The following is a 16,308-nucleotide window of genomic DNA, read 5'->3' as shown; positions in this document are numbered from 1 at the left end:
ATTGGTGACATATTGGAGACTGTAAGGGTCTGTATGTGTCCATATATGTTCATTTTATATTTATTTCATAGAATTGCAGACATTACAGTAGGCTATTTTGCACTTTCGTCATTCATCTGCAGTTATAATCAAATCATATTCATAAAAAGGTTAGTAATGAGCAATTATACACAAGTGTTTATATGTACAAAGCATCTGTTTTGTTAGTGTGATATGTCTTCTGATATGTGACCATTGGTACCCTTTTGCCGGTGGAAATGCAAGCCTGATAAAGGTGACCCGTACTGACTCATACCATAACGAACCACTTAGTGGAAACTGGCCATAATCGACCATTATTTTAAAGTCTTACCTCATATTTTTCAACAGTGTTAGTGGAAATGTGCACTGTTGGAGCAGATGGAGAGACAAAAATCATAAGTCAACATATAGTATGCATGGAAATGATATGCAGTATTCATCATGTTCAGCAGCTGCACTCGCTAAAGCTTTGCTTTCTTGGTCTCTGTAGATCAAACATGCTTGTTGTAACTGCTAATTGTTGAGGGGAACTGGGACATACACAGTTTACTTATCGGCTCAAGAAGTCAACGTTTATGTAATCAGCGCTGCTTTTTTTTTTAGTCGAGTCTGTTATCAGATTGTCTCACTAAAAGCCTCTAGTCCCAGTTTTTGTGTCATTGCAGTATGAATCACCTTTTGATTCAGGGTTAGATCATGTTTGCGATACATGACCGGAGATTACTGTGTTATCAGTGAATTCCGTAGTGTTGTCTCCAGCTCTGCGAACATAAACCTGTCTATTCTGAGATTCCCAATCAGTCATTAGAAGAGCAATACAGTCTACAGTAGACCCTTGCATTCATCAGGCTGACTATGTCTAAGAGGAATCAAACATGTGTGGCAGTGCCATCGTCCACAATTTCAGACCTATAAAAAGATAATCACAGTGTTCTGGCACCAAGAAGATAGGTGTCAGCTATACTACAAAACCATTACACAACATAGCTGTTTTCTATTGCTGGCCCTGTCAACAAAAGTCGACTGCACCAAAATACTGTTTCAAATCCAAACACTTAAAGAGATAGCTCATTCTGAACACATACCCCTATATATGTTTCTGGAGACCACGAATTATGTAGTCAGAGGTACATATGGCGGCATTTCATCTTTAAAATGAACACTAGAAGGCGGTATGATGCCTGTAACCTCAGGGAGTGACACATACAACTGGGGTAAGATCCAAATGCAGGTTTATTTGTCGTCAGGCAAGCAATGGTTAATACAGTTGCAAACGGGTATGTGTAGGCAGTCTAGAATCGTAATCGGTAACAAACGAGAGGTCAAAAAGGCAGGCGGCAGGCAGGGAGAACAAGAATACAAGCCTAGGTTGAAACACAGGAAAACTAGCAGGAGTAACGCGTTGTAATGTCATCTAAAGATAAACAAGACTCTGCAAACTGAATGGGTGAGTGTGTGGCTTAAATAGTGTGTACAATCAGTCTCTGACAATCCTCAGGTGGTGTGAATGTAATCAATCTAGATGAGTAAGCATGTGTGTCTGGGCGAAGTGCATGTATGAATATGTAGTCCAGGAATGGCGGAATTGTAGTCCATAAGTATGGTGAGTGAGAATCGTGACAATGCCGTTCCTTTTGCCGCTTACCAGCTGATCGCTTACCTCTGTATGGACGTCTTTCCTGCTGTTAATAGTTTGTCCCGTGGCTGGCTGCGTAAATCGGCAGACCAGAGATGCAGAGAGGAGTTCGATGTGGTTCGAGTCCAGCAAAAAACGGTTGACAAAAAAAACGTCAAAAAACTTGCTTTTGTAAACACTGTTGATTGGGTTTAGGGAAGTGGGTGGAAGGATTGGTACTTTTGAAAATAATAATCGGTTGGGTTTAGGGAAGAAGGATGGTACTAGACACCTTGTCAGAGTTAAAGGTTGCATGGGTTCCACCAGCCTGATGATTTCTTAAATACTTAAGAAAACTTAAGTATTTTACGTTTTGCCAGTTTAGAGTTCAGTCAAGGAAAATGTGCCCAAGGATACATTTTTGAGAAATGAGAAGTATGTTCTTTTTCTTTACTAGTTTGCTTTTGAAAACACTAATGATTGGGTTTAGGGAAGGGGGTTGGTGGGTCAGTCAAGCCAACTGGCTTCTCTCAAGGATGAGAAGGACTTTAAGATACTTGTACCCAAAATGGAGGATTTACGAGAAATGGCACTGTAACGAGGAGACTGACACGGAAGGATCCATTATGCAGTATTTATTTATCACACTCTTACTCAAACACTCAATATGCACAAAGTTGCAAACACACATCAACAGTAGTAGTAATGTTCTCAAGGCTGGCGGCAGACAGACACAGAGTGATTTACCGGGCCTGGGTCAAAGGCAGGCGGCGTGATTCCGAATCCGTGTATCAGGCTTGAGTCGAGGGCAGGCAGCGAGTATCAGAGTCCGTGTATCAGGCTTGGGTCGTGGGCAGGTAGCGAGTATCAGAGTCCGTGTATCAGGCTTGGGTCGTGGGCAGGTAGCGAGTATCAGAGTCCGTGTATCAGGCTTGGGTCGTGGGCAGGCAAAAGGCGAAGCAGAGTCAGAAACGGGCTGGAGTAATACACAGGAGATCAGGCAGGAAAATAACGCTCAGTAATGCTGGCCGGGGCTAAACAAGACTTCGCACTGACTGAGTGTTTGAGTGCGGCTTATAAAGGGTACGTGGGTCGTTAACTGGAATCTGGATCAGGTGTGCACGATCAGTGTAAGTGGATGATGTAATGCTAGAAGTCCGGAGATGGCGGCCTCTGCTGGCCAGCGAGGGGAATGACTGGGGCCGAGTCACTGACAGGCACGTATGATTTTATTATATAGTCATCAAGGCAAAGATTACAAAAAATCAGTTATTAGAAATGAGTTATTAAAACTATTATGTTGAAAAGAAAATCCTGTTTCCAATAAACAGAAATTGGAGAAAAAAATAAACAGAGGGCTAATAATTCTGACTTCAACTGGGTAAATAAAAACCCTGGTAATTGCTTTAACGCCCTATTCACACGGGGCTTCAGCGTCAACGCTTGACAGAGGGCGTGTCTGAAGTTGGAGCTGAAACGATCGTCATAGAAGCGTCAGCCAATGAAATTCAGTCAGCAATAGGCCACTGTCTGAGCTGTGTATTTGCATACAGCGATCTGATTGGCTGACGCTTCCGTCGGCGCTTGAAAAGTTGAGCTGGTCCCAACTTCTGCAGCGAGGAACGCTTCTGAAGCGGCGCCGACGGATCCACAATGCAGTTCGGCAACGCCTGACGTCACCCATTCAAAGTGAATGGGAAGCGGTGACGCTGACGCCCCGTGTGAATAGGGCGTTAAAATGGTTGATCGCAAGAAACCCATTTGGTGATGCTTAGTTGTGCCTGTAGTTGAGGTTTTAGTGTTGATTGGTTCTGGATCACATATTGATTTTCCTCAAGAGGCAACTTCATCTATTCACAAACCGCTGCCAGTGGTTGAAGCTGACAGCCTTGAGGGAAGAGATCAGACGTGCAGCGCGGTTGTGCTGCGGTCAACCAGCGACTGAAAGCCAGCTTTTATTCCAGTATTCCTCTTGGCAATACCCTTTATACTGTGTCTAAGTAAAGAAAAAATGTTAAAAACATAACTTGGTAGAAATAAAATGAACCCTCAAACAGTTAGAGATTTAAAACAAAGGACGCACTTTGTGCAAACCTTCCAGAAAATGATCAAGTGTCTTCTAGAGGATGATGGAAACTATGAGCGTAGATAATGGAAAGATGTGCACTTCCATTGTTTTCTTTGATGTCCTCTCTGCCGACTTGAAAGAGACTTCTGAAGCTGCATGGCATATTCGGACTCATTTTCCAAACCAGCAGCACCACCAGCTAATCGAGGACTTTTCTCTCAGACTGATCAAGAACAGAAATGAATAGCAAGCTTTTGTAGGAAGACAGAGAGGACTTGAGTGAGAGATGTGAGATGCGAGTCGATGCAAAAAGCAGGATTAGTTACAAGAGGAGGAGGAGAGAAGAAGGACAGGAACAGAAAGAGGGTGGGGGTGAGCAGGGGAAAGTGAGGGAGATAGTAGAGGGAGAGAGTGAATCTTTCATAGCAGGCGTCTCGGAGCGCCACCGCTGTGATTTGTGTCTCTCAGTATGTTTCCCCGCTGCTGCTGCAGCAGGCATAGTACATGTTCACTCGCGCACCATGACTTCTCGACCTCCTCCGCTCTTTTCATAGTCTACTGTTTGCTTTCCCTCCAAAACCAAGGCTGATGGCTCTCAGACTTCAGATTTTTCTGTAAACCGGACATAAGGACTGACTCTATAAGGTAAGAACAGCAGTTTTCATAACTAGACTGTTTGGTGTGCTGCAATGCTTGTGTACAATACATCCCTATGTTTACGATTTATTTTGAACTGTATTTTGTTGTAATTATTTTGTTATATATCATGTGATTTATTTGTATTTTTGTCATGGAATGACTGAATTATTATTAGTGTAGAATAGCTGGAAAAGTTTTTCTTACAGCATTTATTCAATTAATTTATTTAGATAAATTAATTTGGTCAGGGGCAGCATAATGGCTTAGTGGTTAGCACTGTCGATTCACAACAAGAAGGTCGCTGGTTTGAGTCCCAGGTGAGTTAGGATTTCTGTGTGGAGTTTGCTTGTTCTCCTCTGGGTGCTCCGGTTTCCCCTTAAGTCCAGAGACATGTGGTACAGGTGAATTGAATAAGCTGGCTGTAGTGTATAGCTGCGTCCCAAATGGCACACTATACACTATGCACTCATGCACTATGTACTTATGCACTTACACACTCAACAGGATAGTATATGCATGTAGTGTCGTCCCAAATGGCACACTAATGTTTTTTTACTAAGCGGAAATTCAAACCGTTTTCCTGATGACGTTTGACGGACGCCAAATCAGTGAAATAAACGACCGAATTATCAAATATTACCTGCCGTGAGTGTTGCCGCATTCACCATCGGGAGGCGCTATAATCACTCTCGTAGAAGAATTTTGTTTTCACCATCCAAAATAAATAAAGTTATCCAACAAGTGCGTCCGATAGCTCCGCCTCTTCCGCTACGTAGGCAAACCTGCGGTCGTTGAGTGCGTGAAGTGTCCATCATTACACACTTCATTTTAGCGGCTGAATGAGTGCATCATCCGGGAAATTAAAGTGCACTTATTATTTTTAGAGTTTTCAGTGTGAACACACTACTTACACTTTTTATACTACAAAATGGCGTAGAATAGTGCATAAGTATGCGATTTGGGACGCAGCTTATGTGTGTGAATGCGAGAGTGTATGAGTGTTTTCCAGTACTTGGTTATGGCTGCAAGCGCATCCACTGCGCAAAACATATTCTGGATAAGTTGGTGGTTCATTCCGCTGTAGCAACCCCTGATAATAAAAGGGACTAAGCTGAAGATTTCTCAATATTAACAAACAAGTATCTATGCCTTTATGAAGTATTTATTTGCTGCTTATTAATAGTTATTCATGTTGATGTTGGGTTTAGGAATTAGAGATGCAGAATAAGATCATGCAGAATACGTGCTTTGTAAGTAATAAGAAACAGATAGTAATCTTAATAATATGCAGATAGTAAGCCAGTAGTTATTAGTGAGAATTGTTACACATACTAAAAAGTGTTACCTTAAATATATGCACGACCGGTCTAAAATTTGGGGTCAGTACAATTTTATAATGTTTTGAAATAAGCTTATTGCACCAAGGCTGCATTTATTTCATCAAAAAATACAGTAAGATTGTGAAATGTTATTAAAAATGTTTTTAAAAAGTAGTTTATCATTTAAAGGGCACCTATATGATGAAAACGAGCTTTTGTAAGCTGTTTGGACAGAACTGTTTGTAGGTTTAGTGTTTCACTTTGATATTAGAGTGACAGAAACACAATAAGAGGGCCGATCACACTGAACATGCTTTTATATATATTATATAGGTATATATTTATTTGCCACAAAATCAAAAAGTTATGAATTTCTGTGAGATTGTGTTGAATAAAATATGATAAGTGATTACACTATTTTCCGAGATTATAAGAAAAATTATAAAAAAATAAATAAATATATATATATATATATATATATATATATATATATATATATATATATATATATATATATATATTGTAATCTCAGAAACTAGTGTAATATATATATATAATAATATAATTATTTTTATATATATATATATATATATATATATATATATATATATATATATATACACACAGTTGAAGTCAGAATTATTAGCCCCCTTTCAATTTTTTTTTTAAATATTCCCCAAATGGTTTTTAATAGAGCAAGGAAATTTTCACAGTATGTCTGATAATATTTTTTCTTCTGGAGAAAGTCTTATAGTTTTTATTTCGGCTAGAATAAAAGTAAGTTTTTAATTTAAAAAAAAAAAAACATTTTTGGGACAAAATTATGAGCCCCTTTAAGCACATTGTGGCGAGGGGGCGTGGCCGAGAGCCGTGGGAACGGGGTGAGGCCACCACGTAAGTGGATACACCTGCGGTGCGCACCTGCGGATCCCACGGATCCCACAGAAGGAGCTCTGGACCATAAAAGGAGGACCGATGGCAGAGGAAGCGAGAGAGGATCGGGCCCGGACTCTCTCGCTTCCTCTGCCATCGGTCCTCCTGAGTGTGCAAAGAGTGAGCATTTTAAGTGGCCCGGAAGAATAAACATAATGGTAAGAGACAACGTGAAAACTGAGATGAAAGAGTTCTCATATTCACATGTGTAGGCACAAGAACCCTTTTACTCAAGCTTTCAGATGTGCTTCTTTTGCCTTAATTACATTCAGCTCAGATTTGCGTCATCCTCGGTTCATTTAATTGTAGTCTGTCTAAGGTAAGTTTCATAGAAGTGAGTCTTAAATGAATTGAATTTACCCATTTAACCAAACTCTCAACGTTAAAAGGTTCTACACCAAATCTGTTTGACTTCCTTTACGCATCGCACAGCCTCCATAAAAACACGATAAAAGGAATCCACAATGTACTCCTTCTGAAATCATTTATTAGCATTGCATGAGAAATAAGCACATGGAAATGGATATGCAAATAGTTTTTCATTGACCCTTTGCTGTAGATGTAAAATCTAAAAGATATTCATGATCACGGAGATATTCAAAAGCTCAGCTTCTTTTGGATTCAAATGTGTATGTGTGAGATTTGACAGCAGGGGTGTAGATAATGATGGAATGGGTTGGAGATAACCCTCTATTATAACTCTTGGACTTGCTACATTCCCAATAATTACAATATGCAATAATATGTGTGCATCAGTATCAGTATATTTTGTAACTTTTAAAAAAGGTTCTGAATGCATTGAGAGTTTGTGGATAAAGTAGTGAAGTCCCCCTCCATTGCTCTAAAATGGAAATGTCCAGCTTCTGCTTTACACTTTATTTGACTTGATTTGATGTTGCTTTCGGCGACGCAGTGGCGCATTATGTAGTTCTGTCACCTCACAGAAAAAAGGTAGCTGGTTCGAGCCCTAGCTGGGTCAGTTGGCGTTTCTGTGTGGAGTTTGCATGTTCTTCCTGCGTTCGTGTGGGTTTCCTCCGAGTGCCCCGGTTTCTCCCACAGTCCAAAGACATGCAGTGTAGGTGAATTAGGTAGGCTAAATTGTCAGTAGTGTACGAGTGTGTGTGGATGTTTCCCAGAGATGGGTTGCGCCTGGAAGGGCATCCGCTGCGTTAAAACGTGATGGATAAGTTGGTGGTTTATTCCGCTGTGTGAGACCACGGATTAATAAAGGGACTTAGCCAAAAAGAAAATTAACGATGTAATGAATAATTTGGAGGCATTTTATTAATGTTAATGTGAATAACAAAGTTTCTGTTACAAAATTCTTTATTTTGTTGAATAAGTTTCATATGCAAATTTTCCATTACAAGTATTAAATGCCTGCTTGACATTACTGTCTGCAGCACCTCCTCCAGTGCACTTCTGGGTCAGCTGCAGGGTCATCAGCTGGTACCACCGCTCACTGATGTTTCGCCCCCTATCCAGTACACCTCCCGGTTGGGGGGCAGTGGCTTGTGGGGGACGTCTCCCCGCCACCCCCTGCAGCTGCCCTTAATGGGGTACCGCACCCCAATTTTTGTCCCTCCTTCGTAGCCACATCCAGTATCTTGCCTTCTCTGCCTACTCTGCCAACTGCTTAACAGCTCTCCTCAGACTCCTTCCAGATGCCCGGCAGCGTGGAGAAGATGAATTACAGACTTCCCAACGAATCCTCTGCACCCAACTTCTATGGGATGTACTGTCGACGTCCAATCCTCGACTCTGCATTCTGCTGCTCAGTCTGAGTACTTGTGCCGCTTGAACTCATGCGCCGCTGCCATTCCCTCCTCCCATGGCACAGTCAGCTCAATCACCAGAACCTTCTTAGCCACTGCTGACCAAATCACTGCGTCTAGTCTTAGAGTTGTTTCTGTGATCTCCGATGGAAAGATAAGCTGAGAGTCCAAGTCAACGCGCATCTCCCACCTCTTTCCAGGCACGAGCAGGCACCTTGTTCTCTCTGTACCTGTGATATGCCCCCCTTCTCCTGGTCTGAGGAACCTAATATTTGGCAGAGGACATGCTGATGTTGCGTTTGCTTGTACTCTGCATTTTTCAAGATGCTCTGCCAGCTTTCTTAGCACCTGTTTGTGCCGCCATCTAAAACGGCCCTGCGCCAGTGCAACGTTGCATCCCGACAGGATATGTTGCAGGCCTGCATTGGCTTTATCGCACAGGGGGCATTTGTCCTCAGATCCAAACCATTGGGAAAGGTTACGGGGGCAGGGGAGTGTATTGTATGCTGCTCTTACGAGAAAACTCAGCCGTGACTGTGGAGTTCTCCAAATATCTGCCCAGGATATGGCCCTGTTCACGACATCCTCCCAGCGTGTCCATGCTCCTTGCTTGCCCTGTGCAACAGCCTTTATAAAGTAGCACTCCTGCTCCACTCGGGAGACCTCCTCCACCACCATAACATTTCTCTGCTTCCTTGTGATTTTCTACAAAGAAAAAAAAAAGGGAATTCCTGAACCAACCTGGCTACCAGCCTGAATGTTCAAACCAAAACTACACTTCTGTTCGGCAGTAATATGTTATGATAGAAGGGAACATTTCAATTAATACCTTCGATTTGACCCAATCCTCACAGAGAGCAATTGCAGTCTTGAATGTGATATATTGACACACTTTCAAAACACTGCATGAACTAAAGGTTTTTCAATTAATTTATGAGCTTGACAGTATAAATGATCATCCAGCTTCTTGCAAAATCAGCAGGGAACAGTTTGGACAGTGTTCATCAATAACTGAGATCTGAACCAGATGGGGAAATGACCTGAAGCAGACTCAAAACTGTGCCTCCTACGTGAACACCATGAATAACGGGATACATGTTCACTTTTTTTCGCATGTTTTTGTTTGTTCAGTCAGAGCAGAACAGATTGATTTATGTTAAACCGGCACATTGAGCAGGCGGTTCCCTACAGAGCTCTCTTCAAACCATTACAGAGAGTCCTTGAATCATGTCAAACTTCACCTTATCGATTCCCTTCTGACTGTGAAGTGTGGCTGTCCACAGAAACACTGTCAACTTTTCTATATTTACTTCCTGTGCTGCTTCTCTTGACTAATGTTTACTGTATATATCAAACAGATATTTATTAGGGTGTGGTTACACATCAGTTTGTCATCTGATTATCTGTTTCAATGTAATACTGATTATTAGTAATGATCCATATTCACTTAAAGGGGACCTATTATGCAAAAATCACTTTTATAAGGGGTTTAAACACAGTTTTGTGGCAACAGTCTGTGAAAATAAGCAGCTTCCAATGGTGACAATTTATTAATTTAAATTTTTAGAATCACACTTGATAAAAAACAGTCTGCAGAAACACTTTGATTGACATTCTCCCTTTTTGTGATGTCATTAGCGGGGACAAGCCCCACCCACTAGTGGTGATCTCTACATCATTAGCATAGGAGTCTTGGTATGAATCTGACACTATGCTGACACACAGGTATTTGTAGCCCCGCCCTCTTTTGAAAAGAGCACTATCTCATTTAAATTTAAAGTGACAGTCACCAAAACAGCACAATTATGATCAAAGCCTAAAATGGTCAGTTTCAAAGGGTTATAAAACAATCTCTGTGGTATTTTCAGCTGAAACTTTAAACACACAAACACTCTAGGGACATCAAATATTTATTCTACATCTTGTAAAACAGGGGGGCTCAACCCTGTTCCTGGAGATCTACCTTCCTACAGAGTTCTAAGTCTGATCAAACACACATGAACCAGTTAATTAGGACCTGAACAGCACTTGATAATTACAGGCACGTCTGTTTAATATGGGAGTGCAACTGAAATCTGCAGGATGTCAGATCTTCTGGAACAGGGTTCAGCACCCCTATTGTAAAAGGAGGCATAAGTTGCTTATAATTTGACATAATTTATATCCAGTTTGGTCCCACTTTATATTAAGTGGTATAATTTTGGTACATGGCACTTACTGTGTACATTTTTTTAAATTGTAATTATATTTTTTTAATTATCTACATGTTGTAATGACCTGGCCCACAGCACTATAGCCAGCACTATTTCAAGCAGTACTTTTTTGCTGGATTAGTTAGTCTGACTAACTAATCCAGCAAAGAAAGTACTGCTTGAAATCACTAAAATGCATTATTTAAATCTTAGTTAAAACTGAGGCGTATAATTGCAAAAAGGTCCACTTTTTGAGAAAAAAGAACCACCCCTTTTACTAGGCTGGCTACGGGCCTGTATATGGGTAAATGTCCACCTGTAGTAAGTCCGTCTGGTCTGTATGAATGTACTACACCCTTAAAATCATAACATTGCAGTAGGATGATTTACTGTTAATATTTTTGTTCAATGTTTGTGTACTGTAAAAATATGAAAGAAAATATGGGTAAATTCTCATCCGTAGTACGTCAGTTTAGACAATATAAATGTACTACACCCTTTAAGGGCATAAAATTACAGTAGGGTAATTTACTGTACATATTCATCTTCAATGTTTGTGTACTGTAAAATTATGAATGAAAATATGGGTAAGATTTCACCTGTAGCACGTTAGTCTGGCCTGTATGCATGTACTACACCGTTTAAAATCTTAAAATTACAGTAGGGTGACTTACTGTATATATTTTTGTTCAATATTTGTGTACTGTAAAGATATTAATGACAATAAGGGTAAAATCTCACCTGATCACACTGATCAAAATCATAAAAATTACTGTAGGGTGATTTACTGTAAATATTTTTCTTTAATATGTGTGTACTGTAATATTATGCATGAATATAAATATTTAATCAATGCGCATTTTGATTTGAGCAGCTTTTTAATATTTTTGTAAAAACAGTGATACTTTGTGATATATAATGTTCAAAAACACAGCTAATTTGAAATTAAAATGACAATAGTTTTATCAGCGTAAAAAAAAATAATAAATACAATTATTAAAAAATGTAATTAAAATCTCTCACTTCTAATGATTTGGAAAAATTAAATATAAAAAAAATATTTAAATTAAAATAGTAATGTCCTCATAGCATATATTTATCAATAATAATAAACTTTTGCCCACTAAAAGCAATAGTCAATAAACAACAATAAATCTTTCTTGAAAATATTTTTGGTGAACTTAACCCAGTGGTGTGGTCCTGACAGTGCTGCCTCCTACCTGCTTATTCTGCCAGATCGCTGCTAACAGAGTCACTTAGGGTCGTGCGGTGTAAGGGACATGATTGTTGTTCTCAATAGCACGCTGGAAAACAAAGTTATGTGCCCTAAATGTGCCCTGTTAGCTGTTTTAAATTAGCTACGTTAGCTCCAGTTGCCCACGTACAGCACTGATAACAATATGTACTTCATTTCAGTGTTTACAATCATAGTTACACTGTAGATCATCCCTTACACCGTAACTAACCCTTAAACCCACCCATACTACCAAACTTTTTATTAAGCTGACCCATATCCCAGCAGTGCTGTGCACTACAATGTGAACACAAAAAGTGTGTACACTGTATTTATTTTTTGTTATAAATAGTAATGGCCACCTAATATAAAGTGGGACTTATAAATTACGTTATTATTATAACAGTATGTACATGTATGGACAGTACAAAATAATGTTAGTATTTTGTACACATAAAATGAACAATTGCTAAATGCATATGGTCTGTTGTGCTTTTACTTTTTTAAGCGCACTGAAATAGTTGCATGACTGCCTTAATTGATGTCTGAAGACCTCAGCTGAGAAATTCTGCTGTTGCTCTTCACATAGCATTTATTATGTATACTGCACACATTATGCAAAGCATTTCTCTGAAGCAGAAAACCTACTACAGACTTACTACATTTTTTAAAATGTGATACCGCATCCCTCAAAGTAACATGTGTGATTTGGACTTTTAGTTCAAGTGTGAAAAACAAAATGTTAGCAGTGGTTAAAATGTACATTTTATTATCTTTATTCAGTTTTTTCTTTCTAAAACAGTGAAATTATAAGTAATACAACTACTATACCACTACTAAAAGAAATCATATATATAAATACATATATATATATATATATATATATATATATATATATATATATATATATATATATATATATATATATATATATATATATATATATATATATATACAGTTAAAGTCAGAATTATTAGCCCTCATTAATTGGATTTTTTTTTCTTTTTCAAATATTTCCCAAATTATGTTTAACAGAGCAAGGAAATTTTCACAGTATGTCTGATAATATTTTTTCATCTGGAGAAAGCCTTATTTGTTTTATTTTTCCTAGAATAAAAGCAGATTTAAATTTTTATGAACCATTTTAAGGACAAAATTATTAGCCCCTTTAAGCTAACTTTTTTTCCGATAGTCTACAGAACAATCCACTGTACATAACTTGCCTAATTACCCCAACCTACTTAGTTAACCTCATTAACCTTTTTTTACACTTTAAATGTCACTTTAAGCTGTATAGAAGTGTCTTGAAAAATATCTAGTAAAATATTATTTACTGTCATCATGGCAAAGATAAAATAAATCAGTTATTAGAGATGAGTAGGCCCACACAAAATCTGCGCGTGCAGAATTCCACAGATTTTCCGCAGATTTTTAGCCCATTATTAATACGTTTATTTTCTTAAGTAAAAGTGTGTAAATCTATATTTATTCAGTTTTTAAATGAATTACAGTAATATTATTGACTAATAAGAAAATGTTCATCTGATTTGTGTACAATGCAGTTTGAACGGTAATATTTTCTGTCTTTTACTAGATATATTATATGAGAGACTTGCTTTGTTTACCAAATAAAGTGAATCTGATTGAATTTGCATTTTAAACATTAAATAAAAGTTCAAAAAGATATTATTTTTATTTAACATATTAAGGATTTAGTTATGACGCTCCCAAAATAATTTTGCAGAAATACGCAGAATTTTACTAAAATTCTTCGAAGAAATAGCAAAAAACATCCGAAGATTCTGTCTGGCCCTAGAAATGAGTTGTTAAAACTATTATGATTAGAAATGTGTTGAAAAAAAATCTGCTCTCGATTAAACAGAAATTGAGGGAAAAAATAAACAGGGGGGCTAATTATTCTGACTTCAACTGTATATATATAAAATGTATGTATATAAAACCCAGCAGGCAACAGTTTCTGAGTCAGTAGCATAGACCTTGTTTTTAAATTGTACATATATTTTATAATACCTGCTTTGAATTGCATATGTAAATAATTAATACAGTTGCACTGTCTTTACTCACACTAAATCCTCTTAAACCACCAGCCCTGTCTCTAACCGTGCTCGATTCCACCTCAGTATTTTGTAATGCAGCACAAACATAGTAAGTACAGTTAACCATATCTATATATATATATATACAGTTGAAGTCAGAATCTTAGACGCCTTTTGATTTTTTTTTTTCTCTTTTAAATATTTTCCGAATGATGTTTAATAGAGCAAGGTAATTTTCACAGTATGTCTGATAATATTTTTTCTTCTGGAGAAAGTCTTATTTGTTTTATTTCGGCTAGAATGAAAGCAGTTTTTAATTTTTTAAAACCCATTTTTGGGACAAAATTATTAGCCCCTTTCAGCAATTTTTTTTCCGATAATCTTTAGAACAAACCATCGTTATACAATAACTTGCCTAGTTACCCTAACCTGCCTAGTTCACCATATTAACCTAGTTAAGCCTTTAAATGTCACTTTAAGCTGTATAGAAGTGTCTTGAAAGTAAAATATTATTTACTGTCATCATGTCAAAGAGAAAATAAATCGAATAGAAATAAGTTTTTTAAACTATTATGCTTAGAAATGTGCTGAAACAATCTTCCCTCCGTTAAACCAAAATTAGGGAAAAAATAAACAGGAGCACTAATAATTCAGGGGGGCTAATAATTCTGACTTCAACTGTGTATATATATATATATATATATATATATATATATATATATATATATATATATATATAGAGAGAGAGAGAGAGAGAGAGAGAGAGAGAGAGAGAGCACAGTTCCAGAAAGTGGCCAAGACAAAAACGAAAGAAAAAAAATAAGTAAAATCTGAAAACATGGTAAAAATCAGACGCGGGCTTTTCTTTTTCTGGATTACTTTTTAAAACGCTGTATGTTGGGCTGGTCAATTTGGTTGCTTTTGAAATCACTCCCGGTTGGGTTTAGGGAATGAGCTGGTGGGTCAGTTGATTGGTCAGTCAGTCAGTCAACAGTGGCCTTTGGTGGATTTCCCCGAGAACAGCAGGTGTGAATGGCACTAGCGAGAGAAATTTGAGATCTGAAAAAGCGTACACAGCAGCCTCTGACGAATTCACGAAAACACTGGGACCCCTGGGACGTATTTGACGCTCTCCAGATATGTAAATAGTGGTATGTTGATGAAATAGGCCTGGGTTGGAGATGCCCTTCAAGATGGCTGAGCTTGATCAGTTACTGGATGTTGAGAAGCACCCCTTCAGTAAATTAGGACAGGATTAATCAGATAAAATAATCCCTTTAAGGTAAACATCTGTAGGTTGCCTCTTTTTACAAGCTAGTATCTGAATTCCAAACATCACTAATGTTTAAACTAGTCTGTTGTTTATTCGGTCAAAGGTAAAGCTGCACAAGGAAAGAGCTCTGAAGGGCTTTGCATTAAACAACACTCTTTTTGGTGGGAAAATACTAAATTTACAGCTCTACTAGAGTTAAACAGTTGAGTTTTACCAGTTTTTTAATCCATTTAACTCATTTCTGGGTCAGGCAAAAGCACTTTTATCTTAGCTTAGCATAAATCAGACACACCTGGGCTGAAAAATCCTGGCAGGTGTGTTGAAGCAAGTTGAAGCTAAAATCTGCAGGACACGGCTGTGACCAGTCACTAAGTGACTTGTAAAAGGAGACTGTTTGCAAAAAAGTGGAGTGTTACAATAACAAGGACAGGCAATCTAATATTTAGCATGCTCAGATTGTGAGCTGCTGACGTGTGCGGATGAATCTGAGAGAGATGGACAGAGCGGGGCGCGAAATGAGATTTGTGTGTCAGATTTCACCCAGGGCGTTCGCTGCGCTCTGCAACCGTACCTGTCACTTTGCTTTGATGTCAGCTTTCTGCAGCAACAACACAAGACATTTCCAAACCCTCGCTTGCTTTCGTGTCAACTGGATCTGTTTCTTTGCCTCTCTCCTCCCTCTGTTTCTCCTCCAGATGTAATGTAGGGTATAAAGTTTGACAATGTATCCTGAGAAGAGTTCAGCTGTGAAACATTATGCCCACTTTCCTTTACACACACGTTGTTATTGGTAGTTTACGAAGACTCTCAATATAGGTTTATTTATGTACTTTACACTGTAAAAAAATGCTTAATAGACTTTGCCTTAGCCTTACCCCAACTACCCAACCCTCCTATGAAACATGTGGAATGTTTGAATGTAAAAAGACCATTAAGTATGATTTTTTTTAGCATTTGGAATTACAGGGATGCAAGCCCTGTCCTCATAAACCAGCTTAATAGAGTACAACTAGAGCATACTAATGTCATTATTCAACGTTCTCCCTACTGAAAAAAACAGCTTAAACCAGCCTAGGCTGGTTGGCTGGTTTTAGCTGGTCGACCAGGCTGGTTTTAGAGGGGTTTCCAGGCTGGTTTCCAGCCATTTCCAGCCTGGTCTTAGCTGGTCAGACTGGGAGATGA

General features: G+C 38.4%; 1 protein-coding gene across 2 annotated transcripts in view; it reads left to right on the top strand.

The window, feature by feature from the left end:
* Window positions 1-3,380: 3,380 nt before the first annotated feature.
* Window positions 3,381-16,308, top strand: part of opn7b (opsin 7, group member b) — an 80,337-nt gene continuing 67,409 nt past the window's right edge. For both annotated transcript variants that reach the window (XR_012398216.1, XM_021469716.3), the window contains exon 1: window positions 3,381-4,349. The gene's annotated coding sequence lies outside the window, so the exon portion shown is untranslated. The remainder of the gene's footprint in view (window positions 4,350-16,308) is intronic.

Source organism: Danio rerio, chromosome 23 (genome assembly GCF_049306965.1).
Source record: "Danio rerio strain Tuebingen ecotype United States chromosome 23, GRCz12tu, whole genome shotgun sequence".
Lineage (NCBI taxonomy): Eukaryota > Metazoa > Chordata > Actinopteri > Cypriniformes > Danionidae > Danio > Danio rerio.
This window is presented reverse-complemented; position numbering and strand designations above follow the sequence as displayed.